The 24,284-nt window shown below is 46.3% G+C and overlaps 1 protein-coding gene across 1 annotated transcript in view; it reads left to right on the top strand.

Moving 5' to 3' along the window:
- The window catches only part of SLC22A23 (solute carrier family 22 member 23), a 221,153-nt gene that overhangs the window by 50,155 nt on the left and 146,714 nt on the right, over positions 1-24,284 (top strand). The window lies entirely within an intron of this gene.

The raw sequence follows: 24,284 nt of genomic DNA, 5'->3' as shown, positions 1-24,284 counted from the left end.
CTCTGCCTGCGGGGTTCTGGGAAAGGGGCTCTGCCTTCTGGTGGTTTGGGGAGGCAGGCTTTTGGAAGCACAAACTTGGATGGCCTCTGCTGTTGTGAAAACGTCTTCTCAGGCAGGGCCGTTGAAGAGTCACGCCGCTCTGGCCAAATCAAAGATCATGGAGGTTGCACAGTTGCTTCGTGAGATGGGGATCCACCCACAGCTGATCTGGAGAGCTTTTGCTTTCTCCTGAATTTTTCCACCTGAACCTTCTGTGCTCTTCTAAATCCAGTGCGTAATTAGGCACCCCTGTACTTTGTTTTCAGGAGCATCCGAGATGCTTCTTATCATGAGGTCTGGTCTTCACATGATGATGGGCCCTTGAAGGCTGTCTTCTTTTTCTTTTTCTCGGAGGCCATGCAGAGTCCAGGTTTCCCACATTCTCATGTGGCCTTAAGTGGGCTGGACTTGAACCCTGAGCACTGGTACTAGAAAGATAATGGCAAGACATGCTGGTAGTTTTTTTTTTTAAGGACAAAGACAACTTCCTTCCTTCGATCTGTTGTCCTGGGGTTCAGTTTCACTTATTTGGAGTTGGCGCTTCCTACAGCACAACCACAAACCCACAAACCCAGAAGGAGAAGGAGGGCCTCGGCGGTGGATGTTTTGCTTATTTACTCATTGTATGCTTTTTAATCACCTTGTGGAGCTGTTAGGAAGAATGCCAGATAATTTAGGATATGTTTAGTCTGCTTCTCACTCTTTGACAATGTGGGTAAGAGTCAGTTATAGATTAAATAACAGTTCCCAGTGGGGCAAAGTAAGACTAGATCTTATTCTCTTAACTTTGCGTAATAAAAAAACTTGGTAACACTTTTAGATAACCAGAATGTTTGTTCCTCTCCTGCAGGGAATAGAAATATAATCAATGTATGACACAGTTTTATAGTCCCAAAGCAGAAATGACCATCGAGAAAGGCTGCAGATATAGTCTTTGAAACCCAAAATGGCTTTTTTGTATTCCTTCTGGAAGATTTAAGTGAATTATACTTTCTTAGAAGGCACCTTTTCCAGTTTATTGGCATTTATTTTAGAATCCTGCCCCTGGGGGGTTTCTTTTGCAGCATATATGCTCAAGGGTATTGGGGCCACGTGATGAGGGGGCTTGTCTCTTTGAACACACACCACGGGTACTGGGTTTGATAACGGTTCCGGACAAAGTGGCTGTGCCATACACTCTGTGGCTGGGACCTTGGGGACCCGCCCACACCCGTTGGGCTGTGCAGATGAGCAGGTTCTAGACTGTCCTTAGGGAGACCCCTGACCCTACTCTGAGATGCTCTCTCGACCCCTGTAAGATGGATAGACAGGGTGGTCCTCTCGTCAGGCACCGGTGCTTGCAAGGCTCCCGGGTGCTCACAGAAAAGCACTGACCCAATGCCTGCACCCTGATGGCCATTCAGAAATACAGCCCTGCAGTTGGGCAAACTACAATAACTGCCTCAGGACCTTTGCAGAGAGAGTAACCTCAGTTTCACCACCCCCAGTGCTTAGCCAACTCAGCCGCGAGACTCTTGATGGAGAATTGTCTTAAAGCAAAGGCGGCATGTTGGTTTATCTTGCAAGCCAACTGCTAATGGTTGGTAGAGGCTGCCAGAAACTCAGAGAAGACTTCTAAGGACACGCCAGGGCTCCGTGGGAAAGAATGCCTTGATTGATGAGTCAGGTTTGCCATGATCGGAAGGGGGCAGAGGGTGGCATGTGCTGCTGGTGTTTGCCATCTCTGGAGTCTGTCCCAGAGTTAACGCTACCAGGGGAGAAATTTACCTGGACTGCATTGTTTCAGCCTCATGTAAAATCGTTTTAACCAACTTCTGTATGGTTTTTGAAATTACCATTTTTTTTTGTTTTTAATGAGGCTTTAGATTACATAAATATTACATAAAAAATAGAAGAGATTCCCATATGTCCCACTTTCTCCCCCTCCCACACCTTCCCACATTAACAACATCTTTCATTGGTATGGTACGTTTGTTACAGTCAGTGAACCCATTTTGAAGCATTGTACTAACCATGGACTACAGTTTACATTATAGTTTGCACTCTGTCCCACACAGTTTTGTAAGTTATGACAAAATATGCAGTGACCTGTATCCGTCACTGCAACGTAACCGACTTGTGTTTTGACTTCGCGCCATAAGGTCCTATGAAACTTATTTCTGTATTTACTGTAAAAAAAAAATTTATGCTAAAGGGTGGTTTTTCACTAGAGTGCATGGTCAGCTATATATTTTAGAAGTTCTCTTCCATTTCAGGGACATAAAATGAGTGTGCGTATCCTAAGGAGCTGCTTTGTTTTTTATCTCAGAGGCACAGAATCCTGTACTCAGAGGGCTGGCTATAAACTTTCTCTGTAAAGGGCCAGAGAGTGGATATTTTAGGCTCTGCAAGCCACGTGGTCTCTGTTACACACGTCAACTCTGTGTTGTAGCATGAACAGCCATAGCTCATACGTAAATGAATGGGTATGGCTGTGTTCCAATAAAACTTTATTTAAAAAATAGGTGGTAGGCTGGTATAACTGATATACCTGAGTTCTTTCTTTCCTTTGATTGTTAGGAAGCTTAGAAAACTTAGAATCCAATCTTGCCTGCGTGGGGACCTGTGAATATGAACTGTGAGTTCTAACTTCCTTCCTAGTTTCATTTTAACTTTCCTGTTTTCATTTCTCCTTTGTCCCATTCTCCTGTCTCCATAATTTAAGTGTTCTTTTATTTTTTTTTTTCTGAAATAAATCAACGAACAAGACATGAATAAATGGTAATATTTTCATAGGTTGGGACTCCACATCAAAATCATGGCCATTATCGGTGCTCTGTGAATTCCCAGGTATCAACCAGCGGCCCTCTATCTAAGCAATACAGTACCTGGTGGAGCAAAATTAAAAATAAAGCAAAAGGGGTGTGAACAATTACTTGAAATTTATCAAGGTAATATTTAAGTTGTGTAAATTAGGGAGGTTTGATTGAGATTTGGCCGAAGAGCAGATCTGGGCTAGGGAGAAGGAAAGAAAGGAAATGCAGTTACCATGGATAGGTGGAATTGGGGTAGGGTGGGGGGTGGGTAAGGTGGGGAAGGATGGGTGGCCCATCTCTCTGCATAGATGACAATCCGGGGAGAAGTCAGGCTGGTGGTGAGAAGCTAAGAGAGGCGCTCCCAGTCCATATGGCAGGGTGACTCTGACTTCTCAAATTCGTGTCTTAGTTTGCTAAATGCTGCTGGGAGCAATATACCAGAAATGGGGTGGCTTTTACAATGGGAATTTATTAGGTAAAAGCTTACAGTTGGGAGGCTATGAAAATGTCCAGATCAAGGTATCACCAGAGATGATGCCATGTGGCAAGGCACAGTGGCGGCTGTGCGGGTCTCCACCTTCTCCTCCACGATCACATTCTCCCCAGGCTCACTGTGGGTGATCAGGCACATGGCAGGGCATATGCTGGTACTGGCTCGTCTCTCTTGGTTTCTCTCTGTCTCTGCAGCTTTTTCCCAATGTCTGTGGATTTTATTCCTCTGTTTATAAAGGACTTCTATAGGAGGATTAAGACCTACCCTGGGTCATGCCCTACTGGAGCAATCTAATCACATGGCCCTTAACTAATTTCATCAAAGGTTCACAATTGGTTCAATGTGAGAACAAAATTTTCTGGGGTTCCCAAGAGACTAAAACCAACACTGTGTCCTTGCTAGCTGAGGATGTGCTTAGTTCACCCTTGGGGATTGTTTATTTTCCTCGGGAGAAATTATTGATAAGTCATGTCACAGGGTTGAAGTATTTCTTGACTTTGGGTATTGATTATTTAGAAGATACATTTTTAATGGTCCTGACTTTTTCTCCCCTTCCACTATAAGCGCTTTATCTCACTTAATGCATCTGCTGAAAAGACCTGTACTTTCTCAGAACAAAGCTGGATAGCATTCTTGCTTTAGTATTGTGGGTACTTGGCGGTGTGAGTAGGGAAAGTAGCAGTTTTTGTGGATTTTGTCTGTTGCGTAGCTGGCAGAGGTTTGACTCTTAGTTTTGAGACATGCTGCTGACCTTTGAAAGTTTTTTGCTTTATTTACGAGGCTGCTTAATGGTTTTGGGTTTTTTTTTCCAGCTTTGGAACTTTTCTAAGGTACCTTAGGTTACTCTCCCCTTTAAACTTTTATTTCCTTCAGGTCACCAAAGGAGACCTGGTTGTGTAATTAGGACATAAAATAGAGTGTACTGGCATCTTTCCAGGGCTCTTTCACATTAGAGCAGAGAGCAGTTTGGCAAGAGTCTGAGAAAACAAGTGAAGCTGAATGGTTTCTCTAGGGCCATGGGGGTTCATCATGGTAGATTCCGGAACAATCAGATATATTTGGGCTACATCAATGGCTTAATTATGTCCCTTTACCTCTGGACAGACAAAACAAAACAAGATGGAAAAAAAAAAAGGTAGAAAAGCTTAACTTATCGAGGCAAGGGTCAAGGAACCATAGGCAAAAACAAGAAGCCACAGATCACGTTCTCTGATTTGTTTATAAAAATAGATTCTTCTCAAAGACCGAAGACATCGTCACTTTGCAATACAGGCAGATGCGATTTGTCACGGCCAGCATTCTTTTTACAATCAGGATTTATAATATCACACCCGGGATAATCCAGCATTTTATAATATATGTCTGTTTGTTTAAGAGAAACCAGTGAGAGGCTACTCTCTTATTTTTTAATTGATTTGGTTTGGATATAGTAAATCCTGTAAGAGGGAAATTTTTTTTAATATATTTTCTTTTTAGTGTCTTTCCTCATTTGATCTCTACTTCCCCCTCCCCAGTAACTTTTCCCCACCCCACTCTGAAATGGCAAACAATCCATTTTTCTGGCAGAGAGTTACACTGTCGTTGAATAAGCTAATTTGTTCTTCCTTTCTTTTTTTTTTTTTGTCTAACAAGGAAAATTTTCTTCTTGAAAAAGTCTCTCAAAGCTTTATGCTCTCATTAGAATAACCTTTCTTGAACCCAGACAGCCTAAATAATTGGATAAATTTTGCACATAATCCAGGAGTGACCCGCACAGTTTCACAGGTGACTAAATTACTGATTACCTGGAAAAATGAGAAGGTCAAGTCTTGACCAAACTGGTAAATAGACAGAAAAATCTTGAGTGTGCTGTGAGTGGGGAGATATTCTCTCTCACCTGTCGCTAATGGTCTCAGCCTGCACTGAAGAGGCTCAGTAACTGCTAATATCCTGGCGTGACTTTTTTTCCCACTTACTTGTCCACATACTTCTCTAATTTGATTTTTCTGAAGTAACGGACTTTGGAACATAATTCAGTCCACAGGATTGTTAAGCATCAAAGCCGTGTTGTACATTAAAAGAAAAATCGTCTGAACCAAATGGCTCCATGTAATGCAGTATCCGATGTGGAACGAATAAAGTTAAGATGCCTCTCAGGGAGGGCCACCTCCACCTCTTTTGAGATTGTCTTCTTTGGCAGAGCAAACCTTCGCATTGCCTCTGCGGGCGCGGGTGATTTCACCGCGATCCGTGCTTGGTCATCCAAGCCTACCTGTCCCCTTCTCTCCCCACCCCTTCCCCATCTCCACATCTTGGACCTGGGCTCTGTTTCCCAGTAGCAGCCAGAACTGAGCAAAAAGCACTTCCTTCTGGGCTCTGCAGAGAGGGTTTTTCCCTGCCAGGGAAATGGGTCAAAGGTTGCCAAAGGCCTTTGACAAATGATTTCATTGTATTGAGCTAGTTTTCACTAGTGTCAAAAGAATTTGGGTTTTGCACAGTGTCAAACAGAGAGGAGCAGAAGTCAGTGCAGAGTGAGAGCTCCCTGTTGTTGCTCTCTCTTCCCCTGGAAAACCTGATTAATCCTGCAGGCATACGTGCAACAAAGCAAAGGAGTCCTTTTTTTCTTTTAATATATTTTAAATTTTTTTTTAAGAGATACATAGATCACACAAAATGTTATTTTAAAAAAATATAGGAGATTCCCATATGCCCCACTCCCCATACCCCCCATTCCTCCCACATCAACAACCTCTTTCATCAATGTGGCACATTCATTGCATTTGATGAATACATTTTGGAGCACTGCTGCACTGCATGGATTGTAGTTTACATTGTAGTTTACACTCTCCCCCAGTCCATTCAGTGGGTCATAGCAGGATATATAATGTTCTGCATCTGTCCCTGCAATATCATTCAGGACAACTCTAAGTACCAAAAATGCCCCCACATCACATCTCTTATTCCCTCTCCTTGCCCTCAGCAACTCCCATGGCCACTGTCTCCACATCAGTGATATATTTTTTTTTCCATTGCTTGAGTCGCAATAGTTCTATAGTAGAATACCAATAAATCCAGTCTAATTCATATTTTATTCCCCAATCCTGAGGACTCTGGGATGGTGATGCCCACTCCACCTCTAATTTGAGAGGGGGCTTAGATCCTGCATGGCTAATGAATGGGCAAAGGAATACTTTTACAAGCGAAAAAGTAACGGGCATGTGTCCTCTTCCACCCCTTCCTCCCTCTTTCACACTCCTGAGGAATCCTAACTTCTAGGCAAACCCATGGAACGTTGAGGGAGAACAGAAGCCCCTAGTTAGCAAGTTCAGCCCTATGATGGGGGCAAGATATGGTGCCAGGTGAACCACGCTCCTCTCTGGTCTGCATGGCTGGAGAGATGAATCATCCGGGCAGGGAACTGGAAGGTGCCCCAGTTGTACCAGTCCCACAAATAAACATCATTCAAACCTCTTCCTCTCTCTGTATCCCTATGTATGTATTAGCCAAAGCTTGGATGGCTATGGTCACTCCTCTGAAGACAATGCAAAGGCCTGTATGTCTGAAAGGCATATATGGATATCTCGCGCCTTCTGCCTGTTTAAAATGGAACCAAAGGGCAGAGGGAGCTTAAGTGCCTGCAGCTCATCTACCCGGTCTTCTGCCCAGAAGTCAACACCACCCTCTGAAGTTAGGGCAAGAAAGCAGGTGCATGTTTCCTGAGCAGAGTTCAGCATCAGAGGGCGTACTTCTTTAGGGCAATTTGAATTTGGCAAAGATGGGTCCATCTTAAGAGCAGAGAGAAAAGCAGCAAAGTTTTAAAGATACCCGGGCAATTTAAAAATTAGCATATTTCCATGCCTTTACCCACACGGTGGGTGATGCCATTAAAATCCAGCAGATCCTTATTGAGTATGTGTTTCCCAGACTGCGAATTTAGTGGTGCGTGTATGCTTGGCTTGAAACAAAAGTGTTCACCACACTCTGCGGGAAGGAGAAGGGGTTGGCAATCAGCTGCACGTGAGCTCTGCAGAGAGCCGACTTGGTGACAGCGACAAATTGCTCGATTGTACTGACATTCTGTCTCCCTCACCGTAAAGTCAGGGGGCTAGGTTTTCAAACACGTGCCCGTGGACTGTGGGCTCTCTGCCTGTAACCACAGGTGGGAGAGTTGGGGCAGAAGGCAAAGCCAACTGAAAGCCATGCCTTCCAGTTTTAACGTTCTATGGCTTGCTTGTTCGAAGTTCAACCATTAGCATCTATCAGTATTGGATATTTCGGGGCCGAGACAGGTGAAACCAGGGGCATCCAACCTCCACATTGGACCCCTTCTCAAGGTCCACTTTAATAACCTGAGTTGTGGGACGTTTGTCCTAACTCTCTGGGAGGCAGTCAGGCAAGTTTCTACAGAGGCTGTCTGGGAAGAGATTCATGATAAGGTAGGATTAATCGTTAACCATCCTCGTCTGTCCACAGTCCAGATCCTGCCCTCGTGTCAACAGCCTCACCCTTCCTGACCCCTTCTGGAAAAGCCTTTCTCGCTCACTTTCCCATCTCCTTTCTAGCCTGGTGGACTCACGGGTCAATTCCAGGAATCACGTTATGCTCCTCCGGATTTTCTTTCTCCCACCTAGAATGCCAGGATTGAACATGAAGCTGAAAGTTCTGCTGATGAGAGGAGGGATTTTCCAGACATGTAAGAAAGCTATCTTGAACTGGCTTTTTGTTTTTACTCTCCAAACACCCACAAGGAAAGAGGAAACAAATCAGTCACCTTAAAAACAAGCAGAGAACACCAGACTTATTCAAAGCAGCCACATGTAGCTGGTGGGGAGTAAAGTCATTACTGGTTTGCCGAGACTCACTGTTAATTCAAAAGCCACGAGAGCAGAGAAATATAAACTCAAGTGGTGCAGAGCTGTGAAACCTCGCCGCTAGCTGCTGTGTTACTCAAACCAGCATGGCATGCTAGATAAGCGCTGCTTCAAAGAGTTCATGTTTTGTTTTTCTGGTGATCCAAGTGGAAACGCAAGACTGTTTCTTCCTTCACGTATTCACTCAGCAGACATCTGAAGCCTACCAGGTGCCAAGGAAACGATGGCTCGTTAGCCCACGTGCTGCGTGCTCACCAAATGCTGGCTGCCGTTAGGTGCTCATGGCACAAAAGCAGACACTTCCTGCTCAGAGTTTAGTGAGGGAAGATGCTGGGACATGGCCTGATTTGGACAAGGGGTCGGGAAAGAGACCCTTGAGCTGTGAGTTTGCAGAGTAAGGGAGCATCCGTGTTAGCTGTTTGCAGCACATGGTGACCGGCAGGGGACTATGGGAAGCTTCCAAGGCTGAAGGAGCCTTGGGCATTCTGGGTTATGGAGCCCAGACTCTGAATTGGCAATTGGAAAGGAGAATGGGATAACGCACAAAGACTCTGTCCTCTGTGCTGAGAAATTTAGATTTTGACGCCTGAAGGGTCTTCTTGAGCAAGAAAGGAAGACCTTCAGATGCCCAGCTCAAAAAGGTGACTCAGGCCGCAGCAGTGGGTAAGAGGCCAGGCTAAAAGCTAGGGTCTGATGCCATAGTCTTGGCAAGGCAGGAGAAGGCCATGGCCAAGGGGAAGCAGGACTGAGTCATGGTCCAGGGAGGACCAGGTCGTCAGCCCGAGCACCTGGAGCCATGCTGGTGCCTTTCCTCCAAGTGGCAGGGCAAGGAATTTGGTCCAGGCACTCTGCTTCCAAATCCAGTGGCGTTTGATGCTGTGGAGCACATCCTCCTTCCGGAGGCTTTGGCGGTGACACTGGAGGCTTCAGTTCCAGACCTGAAGTCTTGGGGTGGACATCTGAGTGGGTTTCTTTAGCAGATGATTTGCTCCTCAGGAGTAGGGGAGCAAGGTCCGTGCATCCTCAGTCTCAAGGCGGCGGTTAAAGCCTCAGCCGGAGCTGAGGTCACCGGGGATCGGGCTGCGTGCGAAAAAAAAAAAATGGGTGGAGGTAGAAGAACCAGTTGAGGGAGCCTGGCAGGAAGGTCTCAGTGGCGAAGTGGAAGATCAGAATAGGCTGGCACCAGGAAGCTGAGGGAAGAGGGCCACTTAACAACCGGGAGGGCCAGCAGTACGAACAGATGTGGGCGAGGGAGGACAGATGCCCGCTGGATGTAGGCCTGGTGGGTCAGGGGTGACTGTGGCAGGAGCAACGTCAGTTCATTAAGTGATAAATAGAATATTATTTCAAGCCTAGTTGTTTTTTTTTTTAATTCATTCTATTAACATATATCCAATCTAAAATTTCTTTCAAGCATACATTTTAATTCATGTATGCCCCAGAGAAAGAATGTCTTGTCGTTCCATCAAGTGTTTTAGAAATAAAATGACTTTCTGAGAGTGGGAAGTGGGTGAAAAAAATTGAACCGAAAGACAAGTCAGGAATGACCATTTTGCCTTTATGTCCCCTGAAATGGTGAACTCCCATGTCGCAGTAACTGGGATTTGCAGTTTATATTTGAATACAGATAGAGATGCAGTTTTGTTCTCCACGTGATGTTATCTTGCTAATGCTGAGAGGCGGTGTAGGAAGACTTGGCGTCTTCCATGTGTCCCGTCCGCACGCATGCACACTTGCACACACGCGCACACACCCTTGTGTAAACAGCTGGAAAGCTGTGGCGTGGGAAACGAGCCCACCATTGGGATGTCAGCCCTACTGCTACCCACTACCAGTTGTGATCTCAGTCAAGGTCTTCCACCGCTTGAGATCGGCAGTTTGCTCTCCTGTAAAACATGGTGCAGATGGATGAGGGCATGAAGATGACTGCCATTTGCAAACCATGAATTTCCGGAGAAATGTTGATGGGCATTTGTGTGTTTGCACACTTGCCTCTGTCCCTGCGATGGCCACCATTTTGCTGGAAACACAAAATGACCAATGCTTTCCTCCTCCAATAGAGCAGGAGATACTCTGGCGCACAGCGATCTTGGAAATCTTAGCATAAGAGAAACTTTGTTTTGGGGTTGGCTACTAGCTTAGGAGAGCACAGACTGCCCTTTGTGGTTGGGGATGGAAGGGGATCGGCGGTCAAGAATCTGCTTTGTAATCGTTTCTCCCCTGGATGGCTAGATAAATGACCTGTCTTGTAGCATTCCTTCAGAGCTCCATGAATGGTTTAAAACATCCTAACCACTTCTGTGGGGTGGGGAGCATGCTGGTCTGGAGCTATGTACCCCATCAAAACATGTTCTTAAATTTAATCCATTGCTGTGGGTGTGAAGCCATTGGCTATTGGCCCTTTTGAGGAGGTTACTTCAGATAAGATGTGGCCCAACTCAATCAGGACGGGTCTCGATTCTATTACTGGAGTCCTTTATAAGTAGAATGAAATTTGGACAACTGGAAAGCCATGGGAAGCCAGAAGCTAAAGGTCAGTGGAACCCAGGCAAGAAGGAAGAGGCCAGGAGAGACCACCATGTGCGTTGCCATGTGACAGAGCCAGGACCAGGGATCACTGGCAGCCAGAGCATGCACGACTATGGAAATATTTTGAGTGGAATGACAGACAGAGCCTGACTAGGCGATGATGATTGCTGTACCCTTGAAGAAACTCCTCTATGTGAACATGCCCCACCAACCAGCGTCCAGAGCTTTGGAAGCAGTGAGCCCTGAGGCTGGTGGGGAATACCAGCGTTCTTCCAGGTTCTTTCCCGGGAGCTGGTTACCTATCCCGGCTCTTCCCCCCAGAGTCAGCCGAACTCCACAGTGGGTGGACAGGTGGGTGGCCGTCCCCTGGAGACGGCCCCCCTGACTTTTCTGGTGATTCTCTAACTGAAGTCAGAACCGGGGGTCTTCTGGGCATTTCTTAGAGCTGTGACCTCCATCCCGTGAAGCCAGCTTGGGAGTCCGGGGATGGGGAAGGGGTGCAGCTGGGACGGGAGCTCTGGGTGAGGCCCAGGGCTGGACAGCCTCAGGGCGCGGGTGGGACACTGGGAAGGGAGGGGTCCAGGGTGGGATACCGGGAAGGGAGGGGTCCAGGGTTGAGAGCTGCTGTTGGTTCTTCCCACGTTTCTCCCTCCTGCCGGACCCTTCCGGGTTCACGGTTCACGTAGGCAGCTGTTTGTCCTGCCCCCTCCCTTCCTACCCGCACTTTTGGAGAGCATCTCGTGTTTCCTCTGGATCAGCTCTGGGAGAAGATTCCCTCCCTCCAAGTGAACATCAGAGATTTGGGATGAGAGCAGGGGGCAGGGCAAAGGCTGTTGAGCTCCAGGCCCGCTCTCCCTCCAGACTCCGTTTTCCGTAATAAAAGAGAAAATGCACCAGCCCAAAATGCTGTGACTTGGGTTTTCTGAATGCTCCTTCCCTGGCATCCAGGAAATCCACCCACTAGCACTTCTTGTCTGTATGTGTGAACCCCGGGCCTTAAGCTATAGAGGGGATGACACAGGGTTCCGAAACGGAGTAGGGTTTGGAGATCGGTATCGTTTGTCCATCTTGATAAATGGTTTTGGCTTTTTGCGTGGGGTGGGGTGACTGTTGTTACCCCCTTGCCTTCCGTCGTTGGTCATTCGTCCGCTCTTTGGCTGGCCTCCGTGTTGGCAGCTCGAGCTCGTCTTCTCTCTCATTATCTCACGCCCTTGCCTCCTTTTAGAAAGAATCATGAGAGCCCCAGGGTGGAGGGTAGGGTAGCTGCGTCGGGTCTCACGTTGAACCCTCCCTTTTCATGCACCCGGCATGTGGGTGGACACTTGGGCGAGGTCTGGTGCGACACAGCTGAGTGCTATTTTGATCTGAAGCAGTGAGGCTGAGAGAGCGAGGAGGTCACGATGGCAGTTGTTTGGAAAAAAGAATCGGAAGCTATTTATCGCACCTTTTACAAATTCAGGTCTGTGCTAAGTGATACGTAAATCAACATGTGTATATTTAAATTTCTATTAGCCATAGAAAGTCGATACTTCTACAAGCCCAGGCCATGACCTTGTCTGATTTGCTCTGCATGCCTTTAAATAATAGCTCACGTTTATTGGACTTTTTTTTACAGTGACCCTGACCTTGTGCCTAGAGTAATGTAATCGCGTCATTTAATCCATCCGTGATCCTTCAAGATGGACACTCTTATCCCCTTTGTACAAATGGAAACCTGAGTGTTAGGGGAAGGTCACTTGCCGGAGGAGCAGAACTCGAACCCAGCTCTCCGAGACTGCAAGGCTCCCATTTGTAACTGCTGCCTTGTTCCTCACACCTCTATTTTTCTTTGACTTGAAATATTTTTATTATAGTATTATTTAAGCGTTTGCACATGTCCCATAAGGCGTTTGTGCTGGTTCTTAGAGCTTTTAAAGAACTCTTCAAAACCCACATATTAGCAACTCACCATTCCAAACCAAGACAGTTGAAATGAGCAGCAGCCTTTCATGTGGCGGATGATGCTTTTTCCCTGGAACTGGATCTCCTTCACCCTGGGTGAGTTCAATAGCAGAAAGAGGCGACTTCAGATGCAATTAGAAATTTAATCCATTTTGGCATTTTAACTTGGAACCATTCCAGCGTGCTCGAGGGCTCATCCCAAGGGGTGTGGACAGTTTGAAGGTTTTGCTGGCCTGGCATATTCAGACTTCCCTTTAACATCTCTCTGCTTGCCGAGCTGTCCCCTCACTGCTCATTTTAATGGGGGTCACTCTCCTATCCTGTCTAGTTTTCTGGAAGATAACCTTAGATTTGTGACATTAATAAAATACTAATTCAGTGGGTATTTAATCCATTTACGGGGAAGCGGACTTGGCTCAACGGTTAGAGCATCCTCCTACCACATGGGAGGTCCGCGGTTCAAACCCCGGGCCTCCTAACCCGTGTGCAGCTGGCCCATGCGCGGTGCTGATGTGCACAAGGAGTGCCGTGCCTCGCAGGGGTGTCCCCCGTGTAGGGGAGCCCCACGTGCAAGGAGTGCACCCCGTAAGGAGAGCTGCCAGCGCGAGAAAGAGAGTGCAGCCTGCCCAGGAATGGCACCGCACACACCGAGAGCTGACATCAACAAGATGATGCAAAAAAAAGACACATTCCCAGTGCCGCTGACAACGATAGAAGCAGACACAGAAGAACACACAGTGAATGGACACAGAGAAGAGACAACTGGGGTGGGGGGAAGGGGAGAGAAATAAATAAAAATAAATCTTTAAAAAAAAAATCCATTTATGGCAAGAAGTGAAACCAGAAGAATTCGTTACTGCCTCTTCCTGCTGCCCTTACTGGTAATGAGGCTGGTCTTTCCAAAGATGGGGTGGGCACTGTCCGTCCACCTGCTGAGGGGCCATGGCCCTCAAGCCAGCGTGATGTCCACTGGACGCCACGTGATGCCTCGGGGCTCCCACCTTAGTCAAACTGTCAGAGCTTCATTTCTGCAGCCGTGAAACGGGGCCATTTGGCCCTTGGTTGGCAGAAAGATGAGTGTAAACACAGACGCTGTTGTGACCCCTGAAATCTTCAGGCCCTCCCGGGTCATGAGATGCTCATCCTGGCCACCCAGATGGCGCTGACGTTACCATAGACACGATTTTCGTTGACATGAGAGCACAACGTTTACAAGCTCTGGTGGGCTTCCGTGAGCTTCTCCTCAGATGCCCCAGAGCTTCCCACCTGCTTTAGGCTGCTGGGCTGCCGAAATGCAATCTATCAGGAAAGGGTTGGCTTTTGCAATGGGACTGGATTAGTTTACAAGCTTACAATTCTGAGGCTGTGCAGATGTCCCATCGTCAGGCTGGGCTTTCTCCCCAAAGACTGGTTCTTGGTGATCTTGGGCTCCTCTGCCGCATGGCAAGGCACATGGCGACTTCTGCTGGTGTCTCCTCCTCTCAGGTTTCACTGCTTTCAGCTTGTGGCTCTGTGGCTCTCTCACCATCTTTGTCCTTTTTATAAAAGGCTCCAGTAGGAGGATGGACCTTGCCTTACTGACCTACCCAAAGGCCCTTAACTGTAGCGACCTGATCAAAAGGGCCCACAGGAACGGACCAGCTTCAAGAACATGATTTTCTGGGGTACATGCGGTGTCAAACTACACCACCCCACTGCAGGAAGTTGTCCTGGAGCCTAGACCCACCCCTCTTTCCCACTCTCCAGGTCCCCACACTTCCTCCCTCCCCAGCGGCCATCCAGGCTTGGCTCCATGATTTGGTTTAGACCTGGTCCGTGTCACCTGCATGGAACAGCTCCCACTGCGGCTCCCAGGCCTCCTCCTCCAGGATCCGGAGGATGAGGCTCCCTTCCTCAAGACGTGTCTGAGCCCCTCTCTCCAAGGAGCCTGGCCAGCTCAGGGCATGACCGCTCCATGGTAGGAGATGGAATTGGGGGCTGTGCAAGGAGCTAATGGAGGAGAGGCAAGGAAGCTTCTCCAAAAAGACCCAGTCAGGGAGGGCATGGGTGCCAGAGAAGACTTTTCACCCTGGTGGTAGGTGGGCAGTGGAGAGCCATTGGGAGCTTTTTGAGAGAGAGTATCACATGCAGTGTTCTGTGGTTTGGTAAAAAATGCCCTTTGCGTCCCCTAGGCTGCCACAAAGCATGAATACTTTGTGAAGTTTAAGTTTGACCTGGTAATTTCCTCTTTGATTCAGAGGCCATCCTGGAAAACTTAAATGGAGAACCAATCATCCCAATCTACACTTCCTATGAAATGAAATTGACCAAAGCCAGTCTTGGTACTTTTGCCACTAGAAAGATAGGCTTCTTTGGAATAATCTTTCTGTTTTCCCGCATTTTACATGGTTTTCTTGAGTCTCATAGTTTTATCAGGAAAGAGAGAGCCTACCAGCCATATATAAGAATTATTGTTCGAACTTTGATGTGATCTTGGAGTTGGGAGATTGTCATGTTGCTTCCTGACACAAGAAACTCTTTAAAAGGTTTCACTGAATTACACAGCACACCACCCAGTGAGCCCCAGGCTGAAACCCTGGGTTGTGGCGGGACCCAAATCCCTTTTGTTCCTTTGTAATCGTTACCCTACAGCCCAGTGGTGTTCTCTGACCCGTCCACGGTTGAGTCTTCTTTTTCATTTCCGTCACGAGGTCACTTCAGAGTCTTATTGCACTTTCTCTTCAGGGGATAATTGCTCTTTTGCTATTTGTCCGAGATCTCCTTTTTTGGCATCGTTCCCTTTCCAACTTGTGACAGTGGAAACAAATGTTTGCACAGTTGCTGTTTCCATTCCATCGCCGCGGTTGTGGAGTTTGGGGGAAGGAGGAACCAGAGGGAGTGTTGTGACCTGTGTTGGGACTGGAAGGAGCACCACATTCCTTTTCTACCCCCCACCTTTTTAAAGATTTCTTTATCTACTTTATTTTTATTTTTTTATTTATCCCCTCCCCCCACCACCAGATCGTTTTTTCGTCTGTCTGCTCATCGTTTGCTCACCTTCCCCAGGAGGCACTGGGAACTGAACCCAGGATCTCCCCATGGGAGGCGACTGCCCAAGGTCTTAAGCCACATCCTCTCCCTGCAGGCTGCGGCATCTGCTGGCTTGTGGCATCTGCTTGTTTTAGGCATCTGCTCGTTGCGGCGAGTGCGCCATCTAGCTCATTGTGGCAGGTGCGGTGTCTAGATCATCTTCTTTAGGAGGCACTGGGACCCAAACCCAGGCCCGCCCATGTGGTAGGCAAGCCCCCAACTGGTTGAGCCATATCCACTTCCCTGTCCTCCCTTTTTAAAGGGGCGATAAAAGAACTCAGAATGGAAGAACAGATGAAAACCTTCTGAAAAGTTATGTAGACCTCTGATCTCTTCATGAATGGAAGTTCCTATGAACTGAAGACTTTGAAACAAAAGATTGGAAGCAATGGTTGTTACATGTCTCAGTTACAAATGAAAAATAAAACCAAATGGAAAAACCACACACTTTTATTGTCTCTCCCTTTCTTTCTCTCACATAATCCTATGAGATGAGGCAAGCCAATTAGAACTTCCATCTTTTTTTTTTAAAGATTTTTTTCTCTCCCCTTCCCCCCCTACCGGTTGTCTGTTCTCTGTGTCTATTTGCCGCGTCTTCTTTGTCTGCTTCTGTTGTTGTCAGCAGCACGGGAATCTGTGTTTCTTTTTGTTGCGTCATCTTGCTGCATCAGCTCTCCGTGTGTGCGGCACCATTCCTGGGCAGGCTGCACTTTCTTTTCGCGCCGGGTGGCTCTCCTTATGGGGCGCGCTCCTTGCATGTGGGGCTCCCCTACGTGGGGACACCCCCGCATGGTGCGGCACTCCTTGCGCGCATCAGCACTGTGCATGGGCCAGCTGCGCACGGGTCAAGGAGGCCCGGGGTTTGAACCGCGGACCTCCCATGTGGTAGACGGACGCCCTAACCACTGGGCCAAGTCCGCCACCCCCCATTGGCTGTCATGCTAGCACCTCTGCTTGTTTTTTTCCTGCCCTTTGCTGTACCTTAGGAGATTGGCAGGATAGAATATTTGATTCAAGGCTCCTGACGTTCCTCCATCTGGACTTTTATCCCAGCTCTGCTGGAAATAAGATATTTAGTAATGTCTATCTATGAATGACTCCCAAATTTATATACCAACTTTGATCTACCCACTGATTTCCAAACTCATTCATCCAACTCTCCATTTGATATTTCCATTTGGACGTCCAGTGGGCATTTCAAATTCAGTGTGGCCAAAATAGAACTTCTTCATTCCTCCCCTTTCCTCCGAGCTATCCTTCGTGACTCTTTCTGATCTCAGTAAGTAGAACCACTGTCCATCCAGTGGCGTGAGCCAGAAATGTAAGACATGCTTTCTTTCTCCTTCTCTCCCTTGATCCACAGGTCCTCTTGGCTGTACTTCCATACTCTGAGTCCATCTGTTTCTCTCCACCCCCACTGCAGCTACCCTAGGAAGGCCTCTTCCTTTCTTGCCTGGGCAACTGCGGTGGCTTCCCAACTGATCTTCCTGCCTTCTCCTCTCAAACCTCTACAATTAAGTCATTCATGAGCCGGACTGTATTTATAAAACATGACTCAGACTCTGTACTCGTCCAGTGTGAGCCTTTGTATGCATGAGCATTAGCTCCATTCGTGAGGAACCGAAAACCCAAGTGACAGAGATTTGCACAAAGTGGAAGTTTCTTTCCCCCATCAATATAGTCCACTCAGGGCTGGTCTGGCAGGCTCATGACAACCCCTTCGTTGTGCTGACCCTGCTGTGATGTCTACCTTCCAGCCATGGGAAAGGTGGAAGAGAGGCATGGGGACATTCCCACCCATTAGTGACCGCTAAGGTCACTTCTTGGAAGCCCGGGTCCCACTTCCTATATCTCTGAACCAGAACTTGGCCACCTGCCCACGCACAGTTGCAAGGGTGGCTGGAAGATGTAGTCTTGTGGTGCACAGCCATGAGCCTGCAGGAGGATGGCAGAGAAAGGGGGTTAACTAGACGTCTTTGCCACAAGCTCCCATGGCTTTTGTTGCCACACTCACGAGGGCTCACTTGCACTGCCCCTGCTGAGCTCACACCGCCTTCCAGCAGACTGTTCTTTGGGCTCTCTACTCACCAAGCTTGTTTGTTCCTTAGGCCTTTGTACTTGCTTCTTCTTCTGCCCGAAATGCTCCACCCACCCCCACCCCAGGCCTCCACATGCCCTGAAATGTCTTCTTACAGTGGGCTCTGTTTCGGTGACAACCGTGAGGTTTTCTCAAACCACTCAGTCTGATCTGTGCCCAGCTGATTTCTTTTGAAACATCCTGCCCCTCCCCTTTTTGAAGCATTTGCCATGACCTGAAAATACATGTATTTATTTGCATATTGGTATTTCTTGGCGTACCACCCACTCACTGCAGTGTAAACACAACAAAAGAAGAGTTCTTGGGAAGCACATGTGGCTCAAGCAATTGAGCTCCCACTTACCACATGGGAGGTCTCAGGTTCACTTCCTGGTGCCTCCTGGAGAAGAAGAGCAAGATAGCAAGCTGGCATGATGGGCAGGTGCAGTGAGCTGACACAACAAGGTGACACAACAAGGAGACCCAAAGAGGAAAGACAATGAGAGACACAACAAAGCAGGAAGTGGAGGTGGCTCAAGCGATTGAGTACCACTCTCCCACCTGGGAAGTCCCAGGTTTGGTTCTCGGTACCTCCTAAAGAAAAGATGAGCAGACACAAAAGCACACAGTGAATGGACACAGAGAGCAGACAGCGAGCACAAACGAGGCGGTAGGGAATAAATAAATAATTTTTTTTTTTTTAAAGAAGAGTTCTTACCATTTTCATTCTACTCTTATCTCTAGTACCTGGATTAGGACCTGGCATAGCTTGGGTACTTCATTACCAGTGGAATGATTTCATGGGATGTGATAAAAACCTTTCCAGTAATGAAATAGAAGAGATGTATGTGCATGATTTTAAAGTATTACAGCAGAAAGGGCTAAAATTCTCTTAGTCTAATTCCCGCATATTACAGATGAGGAAACAGGACAGATGGTGTTGTCCCATAGATGGTTACAAAGTGTGCAAGTAATTGGCTGAGATCTCAGGTGAGCCTCGTGAACAAGATGGATTAGGACTGGGTGCCACAATTATTTGTTGAGTTGATATCTGCTTGTTCAACCATCTCCTACAACTATTGAGTAATGAATTGGTGTCAGTCAGAATGTAGTCTCCATGACTTAGTGAGGTCATTTGTGTAAAATAACTTGTTAATGAACACAAGAAGGAACGGCCAAGAATGACTGATAAAATAGGGTCACCACCTTCCTTTTCCTTTCCATTGAGTTCATTGTTTATCTGGTACCTTCATTGGTAGCTCCATGAGAGGAGGGAGGGCTTCAGTCTTGCATCTTCTATTACATAATGCCTGTCCACGGTAGATATTCAAAAGGAATTTTTAATGAGTGAGTGATAGCAGCTCTAAAAGATGGACAAAACCTCCTTAAGGGGCTGCAGGTAAGTATGAGAAAGGTTCCATATCTGGAAACTGCATCCATGCATTTCACGAAAGTCATTTAAAGGGTGGAACCGGCATCAACAGTAAATATTTTTGGTCTGTGGAGCTTTTGGGCAGGACCCCAGCTTCCATTTTAGAGTCCTTGACTTGAACTCTGCATGGTCCGAAAGTGATGTTTAGAAAGCAAAGAGAGTGGATTTCGATACGTTCTACGTCCTCCATCAGGGTCTAGTTAGTGGACACACCAGACTTTCCCATGCCCAGTACAGGGTCCAGGCCAGCCCTTCCCAGTTTCCATCCAGCTCTTGGCACATGAGGCAGGTTGACAGTGAAGTCTGGGACCAAGGATGCTTACCTCGGTCTCAGGCCATAGGTTGTTCCTTAGAAGATATGTACACCTGTAGGTGAGCAGAGTGTGGACCTAGAAGTCTCGGTCTTTGGAGCACTGGGTTTACCCCAGAGCCCAAGGAATCCTCGTAGAAGGTACTGTGGGTTTGAGTGGGCCCCCTGGTCTGCCCTTGTTGGGTTTGTGTTAGGACAAGACTAGCCTTTGGGGATGGAGGACAGAGAGATTGGGGCTGGGCAGAGGGAAACAGGGCATGCCTAGCTCCTTCTGCATTCTTAGAGATGGGGGAATTTTTAAAATCCCATTTAGCAATTTCTGAGATTTGAGCGATTTTTAAAAACTTTATTCCAAATTCAAAAAATATATAACAGACAAAAGGCAGTTCAACAAGTTATGGAAGCATTACTCCTAAGAAGTTCTGTCCAGGTACTTTCATCTCATCTAATTCCAACAACTAACTCAGTCATTCCACACATGAACACAAATGAGTTAAACGACATAGTCAGGGTCTCCTTATTAATGAAAAAAAAATGAAGAAGAGAAAAATACTATTCATATCTCACAAAACCAAACCCCATATTCTACTTTTTAAAAATTATTCCTGGAGCTGGCTGAATGTAGGTAGCTGTCATGCTGCCTTTTTCTTCAGTACCTTCTCTTCCTCTGGGTCACTGGACGTGAGGCTTGGCGGAGGCCATGATTTGTGAAGGGAGTCCATTTCCTTCCCCAGACATGTGGCTCACACCTGTTGGCTGTTCAGAATGGGCCAAGGGACAGATGGGGGGTGCCTGGCATGCTGTGCCAGGAGAAGTCTCATTTCATCCCAAACCAGGCCTTTCTCTGAAACACAAGGTCACACGCATAGTTTAGCCTGTCCTTTGACTTGCGAAGCATTATCATATTTTTTTAGTTTCCAAAATTTACAAATTCTCCACATCTACCAAGCAACAACTTCCCGTTCCCCTTTACCTCAAACCCCGGGTAACTGCTAATCTATATCCTTTCTCTACAGATTTGCTATTTCTAGATATTGCATATAAATGATATTATGCAACATTTGCCCTTTTATGTCTGGATTTTTTCACTCACTATAATATTTTCAAGGTTCACCTAAGTCATAGCATGTATCGGTACTTGGTTCTTTTTTATTACTGAATACTGTACCATTGTATGGATAGACCTCATCTGTTTACCCATTCACCTGTTCAGATGGACCCTTGGGTTGCTTCCACCTTTTGACTATTGTGAATGCTGCTGCTGTGAACATTGACCTGTGTTGGAATCTCTGTTCTCAGTTCTTTGGGGTATATTCCTAGGGGTAGAATTGCCAGGTCCTATGGCAATTCTATGTCTTAACTTTCTGAGGAACCACCATACTGCTTTCCACAGTGGCTGCACCATTTGATCTTCTTTGGAGGACAATCTAATCAGGTGTGCAAAGTTAGCAACAAGGCAAACAATGGAAGCCAGTCTTTGAGACTGGTTCTCCACTAGTAGGTTTGGTGGTGTGCTCTTGGATTTCATGCAGATGGCAAGAATTTGAAATGCAGAGGTCAGCACCCTTTCCCATTCTGCCTGCTTGGCCTGGGTTGGTCCAGAAGCGTTCACAAGGCAAGAAGGGCAACCTTTTCCCTGTACTTTATCCTGCACAGACCCTAGACCAGAGACCTGTGTACTGATGGGTTTAGACCTTCATAAGGCTGAAGGAGGAGGGGGTTACAAGGAAAGATTCTGAAAAGGTGGTGAAGTGGGCTGTAAGAGAGCAGTGAAAAGACCCCAGGGCAGTCTGACTTGATGTGGCTTCTGTCTCTTCCGTGTTCCCTCAGAGGTCACCGGCTTGCTTCTCTTGTCCCAACGTCATCCTCTTCATTCTCCACTCACACTGTCCATGATGTTTTCTTTGATTGATCCTCCCACTGCCTTGAAGATTACATTCTGTGGCGCCAGCACTTGTCTCGGTCTTGAGTATTCTTATGGCCCCAAGGACTGAATACATTTGTTGGAGGAATGCTCTTTTGTGTTTCCCAGGAGGATTTAACCCCTCCCTGTTACTAGGGCCAGGGAGCCATTCTGATAGTAATAAAATGAGTCAATATCAGGAACTAAAAAGATGATTTGTCTGCTCAGAAGTAGACTGCATGAGGTCTTGGTTGGCTCTCAGAGGCAAGAGGTAAGAGGAGCTGCATCAGCTAGAGTTAGTTTATTGGGTTTCTGTTTTTTGGACAGCAAGAATTCCTTCAAAAAAATGCCATGGTGCATGCTACAATAGATTCCCCCAAACTTTCCGACTCTGGTTTCCCTGCCATAATATCTCCTTTCCTGCCAAACCCACCTTGAGAGAATTTCATCAGGGAAGCCACAACTGCTCTATCTCTTTAACTCTTTGAATACCAAGCAAATAACCTTCACTTTTTTTGGTAGCTTTTTTATTTTTAAAGAAGCTTTAGATTGCATAAATGCTTTATCAAAAATACAGGGTATTCCTATATACCCCACCCCTTCCTCTCCCACACTTTTCCCCATTAACAACGTCTTTCATTAGCATGGTACATTTGTTACAATTGAGGAACACATAGTGAAGCATTTCTACTAACCATCGTCTATAGTTTACATTACGGTTTACACTTTTCACCAAAAAGTTTTATAGGTTTTTTTCAAAATGTATAATGGCCTGTACCTGTCATTGCAATGTCATGTAGAACAATTCCGGTGTCCCAAAAATGCCCCATGTTACACCTGTTCTCCCTCTCCCTCCCCTTAGAATCTCTGGTGGCCACTGTCTCTATATCAGTGTTACAAGTTCTTCCATTGCTAGAACAATAATAAATCTACTTTAGTCCATAATTGAATTCCCCCTTTATGTTTGTTCATTCCTCAATCTTAAGGATTTTGGAATGATGGTGCCAACTCTGCTTCTAGTTGAGGGGGTTAGATCCCCTGAGACAGATGGATGGAACTGTCTTGCTTGCAGTTGTAGATACTCTGTTTTTTGGAATGGGTTTTGTCCATCATCATCCTTTTGTTAGTTGTCATGAGTGAGTTCAATTAACTGGAGAGTAGGTGTTGGCTGCATCTCTGCTGAGATTCAGGGCTCAACTGGCATATGAAGAGCAGGAAGCTTTAAGTCTCTGGCATATGAATTTAACAGTTACAGTACTAATTATAGGTTCAAATAAAAGGGGCATAATAGCCATATGTAGGAAAAGTATAAATGAGTCTAATACATTTGGGGTATAGGTTATCATATATTCCAAGGTAAGGCCCACTAATAGCATACCAAATTCCTGGGATCGTCTGCCCTGCCTATAATGTCTAAATGTCTCTAGAGCCCTCAGGAGCCTCTCTGCTTGAGGCACTGTTTACTGTGGCAGTCAGTGAGATCCTCTGGAGATGTGCTTAAGGGTAAACCCTGGAATGAGCTCCTTATGCACTTTGGAATCTCTTAGCCATAAAAACTCATTTAATATTTCCCCCTTTCAATCAGGGTCCTTTTCCAAATGCACTGTTAGTTGGCGCTTGGAAATAATCCCTCGGTGCCAGGGAAGCTCATCCTCAGGAGTCATGTCCCATGCTGGGGGGAAGGTAGTGAATTTATATGCTGTTTAACTTAGAGAGGGGCCACATTTGAGCAACGTGGAGGCTTTCAGGAGGTAACTTTTAGGCAGTATATATTACTAGGCTAAGTTTCAGTTTCACAAGAACAAGGTTCATAAGTACAAGCATCGCTATCAAGGGCCTGGCATATTGGTCAGTCCTCCTTTGCTAGGTACTACCCTTGTGCTCTAGGGATTCTTACCACTCTCTTAGAGAACATAGCAGGACTCCCCAGGATGGGGATTCAGTATTCTGTCAGTTATTGTGTGGGTCTCTACCCACTGAGACAACACCCTATGAACTCTTGAACACATTCATCTTCCATAGAGGCATGCCCCGTGCACCCCTCCCCACACATCCCCCACCACTTACACCCCACACCAGTGAACCTCCCCTGCCACAGTTGCATCCCTTCTGCAATCCAAAACCTCCCCCAAAACAAAGCTCTCCAACAATAATAGACAATAATAAAAACATAAAAATACAAAAAAAAATAAACTTTTGGCATTGTGTCTTTAATTACTTTAAGATCTGTTATAGGTACAGTGACAATTTCTTCTGCATGTTCCTCCAGTGTCTTTTTTTTTTTTTCTTTTCATTATTTTCAAAGAAGCTTTAGGTAACAGAAAAGTCAAAGAAAATAGAGGGGATTCTCATATACCCCACCCTCTCCCCCCTCCCACATTTCCCCGTATTTTTAACATCTTACGTGAGCATGGTATAATTGATGAACAAATATCGAAGCCTTGATTTGTAGCTTTTTTAGTCATTTAGTTTGAAACAATTTTAGACTTGTAGCATTATTGCAAAGGCACTAGGGAGGTTTCCCATAGACCCAGCTTCCCCGAATATTAACATCTTACTTAAGCATAGTACATTTGTCACAGCTGAGAAACTAACATTGGTAGAATACTGTTAACCAGTTTTCCCCCTCATGTTCTTTCTTTATTCCAAGATATCACGTGCCCTTAGTCCCCGTGTCTGCTTATTTCCTCCAATCTGGGACAGTTTCTCGGTCTTTCCTTACTCATTGTGACCCTGACGTGAGTCAAGAGTGTTAGCCAGTTTCTTCACTTCGGGCTTGGCTGGTCTGTCTCATGATTGGAATGCGGTTGCTGTTTCTCCCTTCTTGAGCTCTGTTTGCTAGAAGA

Source organism: Dasypus novemcinctus, chromosome 22 (assembly GCF_030445035.2).
Source record: "Dasypus novemcinctus isolate mDasNov1 chromosome 22, mDasNov1.1.hap2, whole genome shotgun sequence".
Lineage (NCBI taxonomy): Eukaryota > Metazoa > Chordata > Mammalia > Cingulata > Dasypodidae > Dasypus > Dasypus novemcinctus.
Note: the sequence above shows the minus strand (reverse complement) of the source record. Positions and strands in the feature narration are given on the sequence as shown.